This window comes from Mya arenaria, chromosome 15 (assembly GCF_026914265.1).
Source record: "Mya arenaria isolate MELC-2E11 chromosome 15, ASM2691426v1".
Classification (NCBI taxonomy): Eukaryota; Metazoa; Mollusca; class Bivalvia; order Myida; family Myidae; genus Mya; species Mya arenaria.
In genome coordinates this window covers 37,920,699-37,930,699 of record NC_069136.1, presented here as the reverse complement: position 1 = coordinate 37,930,699, position 10,001 = coordinate 37,920,699, and the positions used below count along the sequence as shown (strand labels likewise).

At 39.1% G+C, this 10,001-nt stretch overlaps 1 non-coding gene across 1 annotated transcript; it reads right to left on the bottom strand.

Annotated features, from left to right (window-relative positions):
- Positions 1 to 4,607: 4,607 nt before the first annotated feature.
- Trnas-aga (transfer RNA serine (anticodon AGA)) lies at positions 4,608 to 4,689 on the bottom strand. The gene has a single exon. It is a non-coding gene; the product is annotated as a tRNA-Ser (tRNA).
- Positions 4,690 to 10,001: the final 5,312 nt, after the last annotated feature.

The following is a 10,001-nucleotide window of genomic DNA, read 5'->3' as shown; positions in this document are numbered from 1 at the left end:
AACAACACAGTCATACCACACACAAAACAACACAGTCATACTACACACAAAACAACACAGTCATACTACATACATAACAACACAGTCATACCACACACAAAACAACACAGTCATACCACACACAAAACAACACAGTCATACTACACACAAAACAACACAGTCATACCACATACAAAACAACACAGTCATGCCACGTACAAAACAACAAAGGAATGCCTCTTACAAAACAACACAGTCATACCACACACAAAACAACACAGTCATACTACATACATAACAACACAGTCATACCACACACAAAACAACACAGTCATACCACACACAAAACAACACAGTCATACTACACACAAAACAACACAGTCATACCACACACAAAACAACACAGTCATACTACACACAAAACAACACAGTCATACCACACACAAAACAACACAGTCATACTACACACAAAACAACACAGTCATACTACATACATAACAACACAGTCATACCACACACAAAACAACACAGTCATACCACACACAAAACAACACAGTCATACTACACACAAAACAACACAGTAATACCACATACAAAACAACACAGTCATGTTACACACAAAACAACACAGTCATACTACATTCAAAACAACACAGTCATACTACACACAAAACAACACAGTCATACTACATTCAAAACAACACAGTCATACCACATACAAAACAACACAGTCATGTTACACACAAAACAATACAATCATACTACATACAAAACAACACAGTCATACTACATACAAAACAACACAGTCATACTACACACAAAACAACACAGTCATACTACACACAAAACAACACAGTCATACCACACACAAAACAACACAGTCATACCACATACAAAACAACACAGTCATGCCACATACAAAACAATGCCTGTTACAAAACAACACAGTCATACCACACACAAAACAACACAGTCATACCACACACAAAACAACACAGTCATACCACACACAAAACAACACAGTCATGCCACATACAAAGCAACAAAGGAATGCCTCTTACAAAACAACACAGTCATACCACACACAAAACAACACAGTCATACCACACACAAAACAACACAGTCATACCACATACAAAACAACACAGTCATGCCACATACAAAACAACAAAGGAATGCCTCTTACAAAACAACACAGTCATGCCACATACAAAACAACACAGTCATGCCACATACAAAACAACACAACACAGTCATGCCACATACAAAACAACACAGTCATGCCACATACAAAGCAACACAGTCATACCACACACAAAACAACACAGTCATGCCACACAAAACAACACAGTCATGCCACACGCAAAACAACACAGTCATGCCACATACAAAACAACACAGTCATACCACATACACAACAACACAGTCATGCCACATACAAAACAACACAGTCATACCACACACAAAACAACACAGTTATGCCACACACAAAACAACACAGTCATACCACACACAAAACAACACAGTCATGCCACATACAAAACAACACAGTCATACCACACACAAAACAACACAGTCATGCCACATACAAAGCAACAAAGGAATGCCTCTTACAAAACAACACAGTCATACCACACACAAAACAACACAGTCATACCACACACAAAACAACACAGTCATACCACATACAAAACAACACAGTCATGCCACATACAAAACAACAAAGGAATGCCTCTTACAAAACAACACAGTCATGCCACATACAAAACAACACAGTCATGCCACATACAAAACAACACAGTCATACCACATACAAAACAACACAGTCATGCCACACACAAAACAACAAAGGAATGCCACATACAAAACAAGTCACTTTACAAATGAATCAGAAAATATTAATAAGCTTATGTTTGGGTCACTGCCTTGGAACGATCAGAGAAACATAACATAAAATAACATAACATAACATAACATAACATAACAAAGTGTTTATTGTAATATAAGGCCACCAGCCCAGAATACATGTTACAGATCGTAGTATTTAGTACGTCAAATATGAACTATATTGGATATTTACAAAACATGTTTTTATGTTGTTGCACAAATCAAGCATATTAGAGTAATGGTCATATACATGTATCTATATACACACACATACACACATATACATATGAATGGTTCTATTTCATGTATAAGTAGTTGTACAATAAATTATCAGTGTTAGATCAGTTGCTTTCTTAAATCGAATGCTTTATATACGAATTTAGTTAGCGAGAATATATCACTAGTGGCATCAGTGCACATCATATTATTGTACAATTGAAAGCTTGAATGAGTGAGCCAGGTAGTCCGGAACAATTCACGTCGTACACCATCGTAAGAAGGACAGACCATAAGAAAGTGGTACTCGTCTTCTATCACATTGTATCCTGTACTCGAACTTAATGGCCAGAATCAAAGTTCACGTGCAATATTTAAGTGTCGCCCTTTTTCTATCATAAGCGTATGACCTGAGCATCTTAAGTTTGCATGACATTTTTTCCATGGATATGGTAGGTTTATTGACAAATAGCGCTCTGTGTCAAGAAGAGTTTTATAATGTTTATAATGTTCAGCTTTTGGTGACGACTCAATATCTGCATACAACTTTTGTAGGGAAGAGTCTTTCAACCTGTTCGTAAACATGTTCATGAATATGTTAGGTTGGCCAATATCTTGCGCTATCCAAGCTTATCCAAAGTCGTGTTTAAATATAATATTTTTAATGTGTGTTGCTCAACTACTACGACCTGCATTATTCATTTTCAAAAGCATAATGTAACACTGACGTGGATATCTATTACTGGTCATGTTCATAATTTTGATCCAATATCCAACATTTTGGAAGATAAATTGTCAGCATTGGCAGTCTACCACACTAGCTCAAAGCAAAAACGTTTAAAACTGTTTTATTTGGCCCACACATTTTCTTACAGAAGTTATAATGCACCTTTTCTATGTTATGGCAGTATTTGTATCCCTAAATTTGTGACGAGTAACATAAAATTGGCGTAACTATAGACTCGAATAGTTTAAACGCATCTTTGATATGAAAATGACCAAAATGACCTTTATTAATACTTCCCCTACAGCGGCAGGGGGCCGTCCGCGTAGTCAACAACGCAGAAGATTGCTCTTATCCTACAACCTCGTACAAGACCGGCAATCGGAGGCGATCGGGCGGCTGTCACCTTTCTGTCTGGGAGCATTTACTGTAGGCCGGAAGTGGCAACAAACGTGAGTGGACATTTAAGGAGCGTCTGTGTGAAGAAGCAGAATAGCAGCCATGCTGCTGAAGAAGGTCTTGAAGAAGTTGATTATCGGATTCCCATGATCGAGAATCAGGTACTTTTCCATAAAGTCACCTAGGCCTAACCCACAGGTCTTAGTGGATTGGTGGGTCAAAATGAGAACTCTAGAATGTTGGACGATCTCGCGGGTGACGAAATGCCATGATGACGTCATCCTTCATAATTCCAGTACTTCAAGATGGAATTTCCTGAAAAGTGATTGTTTCAGGATTTGTTAGTTTTGACATGTCCACTGACATTCAATCTTTGTGGTCAGATAGCTGTTTTTGTTTGACAGAGGTGAGGAGGCTAAAAGTGGTCAAGTGTCCAAAGACAATGTATCCATCCATGCAGACCCCCCCCCCCCCCAGCGCGTTCCTCTAACGTAACATGTGATCTGACCCTGTATTATAAATTCTTACCACCCATACGGTCCACCCCAGCTCGTTCCTCTAACGTAAAATCTGGTCTGACCCTGCCTTATAAATTCTTACCATCCATTCAGTCAACCCCAGCGCGTTCCTTTAACGTTACATCTGATCTGACCCTGTGTTATAAACTCTTACCATCCATGCAGTCCCCGACCCCCCCCCCCCCCAAGCGCGTTCCTTTAACGTTAAATTTGGTCTGACCCTACCTTATAAACTCTTACAATCCATGCAGTCCACCCCCAGCGCGTTCCTCTAACGTAAAATCTGGTCTGACCCTGCCATATAAACTCTTGCCAACCATACAGTCCATCCCCAGCGCGTTCCTCTAATGTAAAATCTGGTCTGGCCCTGCTTTATAAACTCTTACCATCCATGCAGTCCTACCCCAGATCGTTCCTCTCACGTAACATCTGGTCTGTCCCTGCTTTATAAACATTTACCATCCATGAAGTACATCCCCAGCGCGTTCCTCTAACGTAGCATCTGGTCAGACCCTGCATTATAAACTCTCACCACCCATGCAGTCCACCCTCAGCGCGTACCTCTAACGTAACATCTGGTCTGACCCTGCATTATAAACTCTTACCATCCATGCAGTCCGCTCCCAGTGCGTTCCTCTTACGTAACATCTGGTCTGACCCTGTAGCATAAACACTTACCATCCATGCAGTTAATGAATTGGTCCAGCACCGCAGCAAATGATGCCTCAAACCTCTGTGTGAAGGAGTTAAACAGGTGACGAGTGGAACCACCGCTTTCCCCGTCTATAACTGTAGAACTCTCGCGGGGGTTCTCTGTCAGTCTCATACTGCCTTTGCCGAATGCCTAAAATTTGGAACAGGTGATTGTATTTAACGAAAATACGCGTTGTCGGCAGGATTCGAACCTGCGCGGGAAGATCCCAATGGAATTCTTGTCCATCGCCTTAACCACTCGGCCACGACAACTGGTATTATATTATATAAGTATATAATATATAAAAAATGTCCTCATTATAATTAGATACTTAAGGCTTAATTATTTATTTTTTTCTAATAAATAGGTACGTGGCCACATATCCACAAGTTAAAAAAAAGCGCCGAAATTTCGCTTATATGATTTTATTTGTACACAAAACATATAGATTTTTTTTCGTTTTGATTTTTATCATTAAATTCAATTGAGGTAAATATGAAAATGCATTGAAGTAAAAAATACCATTAAGAAACGCATCAACCTATATTGTGTGCCTTTAAGTGGAAATTTGTGAACGAAATTTATACGTGCACAATATGGTTTGTCGCCATCTTTAGGCCTACACGTAAACATACGCGTACAAGCCATCTTGTAACTACACGTATAAATACGCGTACACGCCATCTTGTACCTACACGTATAAATACGCATACACGCCATCTTGTACTTACACGTATAAATACGCGTATACGCCATCTTCTACCTACACGTATAAATACGCGTACCCGCCATCTTGTACCTACACGTATAAATACGCGTACACGACATCTTGTACCTACACGTATAAATACGCGTCCACGCCATCTTGTACCTACACGTTTAAATACGCATACACGCCATCTTGTACCTACACGTATAAATACACGTACACGCCATCTTGTACCTACACGTATAAATATACGTACACGCCATCTTGTACCTACACGTCTAAATACGCGTACACGCCATCTTGTACCTACACGTATAAATACAGGTACACGCCATCTTGTACCTACAGGTATAAATACGCGTACATGCCATCTTGTACCTACAGGTATAAAAACGCGTACACGTCATATTGTACCTTCACGTATAAATACAGGTTCACGCCATCTTGTACCTACACGTATAAATACTGGTACACGCCATCTTGTACCTACACGTATAAATACACGTACACGCCATTCTGTACCTACACGTATAAATAAACGTACACGCCATCTCGTACCTACACGTATAAATACCCGTACACGCCATCTCGTACCTACACGTATAAATACGCGTACACGCCATCTCGTACCTACACGTATAAATATCCGTACACGCCATCTCGTACCTACACGTATAAATACGCGTACACGCCATCTTGTACCTACACGTATAAATACACGTACACGCCATCTGGTACCTACACGTATAAATACGCGTACACGCCTTCTTGTACCTACACGTATAAATACAGGTACACGCCATCTTGTACCTACAGGTATAAATGCGCGTACATGCCATCTTGTACCTACACGTATAAAAACGCGTACACGCCATATTGTACCTACAAGTATAAATACACGTACACGCCGTCTTGTACCTAGACGTATGAATACAGGTACACGCCATCTTGTACCTACACGTATAAATACGCGTACACGCCATCTTGTACCTACACGTATAAATACGCGTACACGCCATCTTGTACCTACACGTATAAATACGCGTACACGCCATCTTGTACCTACACGTATAAATACGCGTACACGCCATCTTGTACCTACACGTATAAATACGCGTACACGCCATCTTGTACCTACACGTATAAATACACGTACACGCCATCTTGTACCTACAGGTATAAATACGCGTACATGCCATCTTGTACCTACACGTATAAAAACGCGTACACGCCATATTGTACCTACAAGTATAAATACACGTACACGCCGTCTTGTACCTAGACGTATGAATACAGGTACACGCCATCTTGTACCTACACGTATAAATACTGATACACGCCATCTTGTACCTACACGTATAAATACTGATACACGCCATTCTGTACCCACACGTATAAATAAACGTACACGCCTTCTTGTACCTACACGTATAAATACACGTACAAGCCATCTCGTACCTACACGTATAAATACGCGTACACGCCATCTTGTACCTACACGTATAAATACACGTACACGCCATCTCGTACCTACACGTATAAATACGCGTACACGCCATCTCGTACCTACACGTATAAATACCCGTACACGCCATCTCGTACATACACGTATAAATACACGTACACGCCACCCAGTACCTACACCTATAAATACACGTACACGTCATTTTACTCAACCTCTCTTATAATTGAATTCTCACTGGTAGAATAATAAATTGCATTGACAACAGGACGCTAACCTTGAGACGTATGTTTTAGACGTAAACGCTCTCTTAAAACACGTCCATGGTAACAAAGACTCCATCCGGGTACTTGAGGAGGCCCGCAATCGAATCAGGACGTTTTTAATAATTCAAATATCGTTGTACATAGAAACTTACAAATGGTAACATCTGGTCTGTACCTGCATTATAAACTCTGGCCATTTTTTTCGAATGCGTATACAAGAATGTAAAATACAAAAGAAACTTGAAAATACATCATACTTGTTTAATTTACTGCATTACTTTTAAAAGGAGTTTCAATCAAGAAAGTTGCATAGTTTTTTTCTTTTTATCTTGCATTGTATTCATACATTGACCGGTATTAAAATTGTTTTGGCCAACATATGCTCACGACACCCGATCATTATTAATTCTTTCTTTGAAATATTGACTACCTCTCTAAAATAATGACCTCTGACGATCGTGTCTGATACTGCTGCTGCAACTGTCGATTATTCGACTATTTTTCTACTGCTGCTGCTGCTGTTAATCACGTGAAAGTACACTATATGCAGTTCTGTATGAAGGGACTTTGTTTTAATCTTCGGATTCCACACACTTTGACCAGCCGATTTGCGTTTATACCCCGATAATGACATCAATCCCGCATTTCATTCCTAAATACACTTGTTTTGGGTTTAAGCTGGTGTATGAGTTTATTATTTGAGTTAAATTGATCACATTAAATATATTATTTATATTTAGTGACAAGCCACGCCGACTCATTAATATTTATGAATTATTTAGCGAACTGTAAACACCCATAAATTAATTATTTTTATGGATTTGTTTTAGCTATTTGCCCTTTCTGGATGTATGTTTCTTGATCTATACATTAAGGTTTACATAAAGGTAGATATACTAATATGTAAATTAATCAGATTATTGTTGTATCAAACGTTTCACTTTGCACCCCAAAAATACAAGCATCAGTTATCAAACGTTTTACTTTGCACCCCAACAATACAAGCATCAGTTATCAAACGTTTTACTTTGCACCCCAACAATACAAGCATCAGTTATCAAATGTTTCACGTTGCACCCAAACAATGCAAGCATCAGTTATCAAACGTTTCACTTTGCACCCCAACAGTACAAGCATCAGTAATCAAACGTTTGAGTTCGCACACCAACAATGCAAACATCAGTTATCAAACGTTTCACTTTGCACCCAAACAATACAAACATCAGTTATCAAACGTTTGTCTTTACACCCTAACGATACAAGCATCAGTTATCAAACGTTTCATTTTGCACCCCATCAATACAAGCATCAGTTATCAAACGTTTCACTTTCCACCGCAACAATACAAGCATCAGTTATCAAACGTTTCACTGTGCACCCCAACAATACAAGCATCAGCTATCAAACGTTTCACTTTGCACCCCAACAGTACAAGCTTCAATTATTAAACGCTTCACTTTGCACCCCCATAATACAGGCTTCACTTATTAAACGTTTCACTTAGCACCCCAACAATACAAGCATCAGTTATCAAACGATTCACTTTGCACTCCAACAAAACAAGTATAAGTTATCAAACGTTTCACTTTGCACGCCAACAAAACAAGCATAAGTTATCAAACATTTCAATTTGCACCCCAATAATGCAAGCATCAGTTATCAAACGTTTGACCTCGCATCCCGACAATACAAGCATTAGTTAACAAACGTTTCACTTTGCACACCAACAATACAAGCATCAGATATCAAACGTTTGACCTCGCACCCCGACAATACAAGCATCAGTTATCAAACGTTTCACTTTGCACCCCAACAATACAAGCATCAGTTATCAAACATTTTTTTGCACCCCAACAATACAAGCATCAATTATCAAATGTTTCACTTTGCACCACAACAATCCAAGCATCAGTTATCAAACGTTTCACTTTGCACCCCAACAGTACAAGCATCAGTAATCAAATGTTTGAGTTCGCACCCCAACAATGCAAACATCAGTTATCAAACGTTTCACTTTGCACCCAAACAATACAAACATCAGTTATCAAACGTTTCATTTTGCACCCCATCAATACAAGCATCAGTTATCAAACGTTTCACTTTCCACCGCAACAATACAAGAATCAGTTATCAAACGTTTCACTGGGCACCCCAACAATAAAAGCATCAGTTATCAAACGTTTCACTTTGCACCGCAACAATACAAGCTTAAATTATTAAACGCTTCACTTTGCACCCCCATAACACAGGCTTCAATAATTAAACGTTTCACTTAGCACCCCAACAATACAAGCATCAGTTATCAAACGATTCACTTTGCACTCCTACAAAACAAGTATCAGTTATCAAACGTTTCACTTTGCACGCCAACAAAACAAGCATAAGTTATCAAACATTTCACTTTGCACCCCAATAATGCAAGCATCAGTTATCAAACGTTTGATCTCGCATCCCGACAATACAAGCATTAGTTAACAAACGTTTCACTTTGAACACCAACAATACAAGCATCAGATATCAAACGTTTGACCTCGCACCCCGACAACACAAGCATCAGTTAACAAACGTTTCACTTTGGACCCCAACAATATAAGCATCAGATATCAAACGTTTCACTTTGGACCCCAACAATACAATCATCAGTTATCAAACGTTTAACTTTGCACCCCAACAATACAAGAATCAGTTATCAAACGTTTTTTTGCACCCCAACAATACAAGAATCAGTTATCAAATGTTTCACTTTGCACCCCAACAATGCAAGAATCAGTTATCAAACATATCACTTTGCATCCCAACAATACAAGCATCAGTTATCAAACGTTTCACTCTGCACCCCAAAAATACAAGTATCAGTTTTCAAACGTTTTACTTTGCACCCCAACAATACAAGCATCAGTTATCAAACGTTTCACTTTGCACCTCAAAAATACAAGTATCAGTTTTCAAACGTTTTACTTTGCACCCCAACAATACAAGCATCAGTTATCAAACGTTTCACTCTTCGCCCCAACAATGCAAGGATCAGTTATCTATCGTTTCACTTTGCACCCCAACAATAAAAGCACAAGTTATCAAACGTTTCACATTGCACCCAACATTACAAGTATCAGTTATGAAATGTTTCACTTTGCACCCCAAAAATAC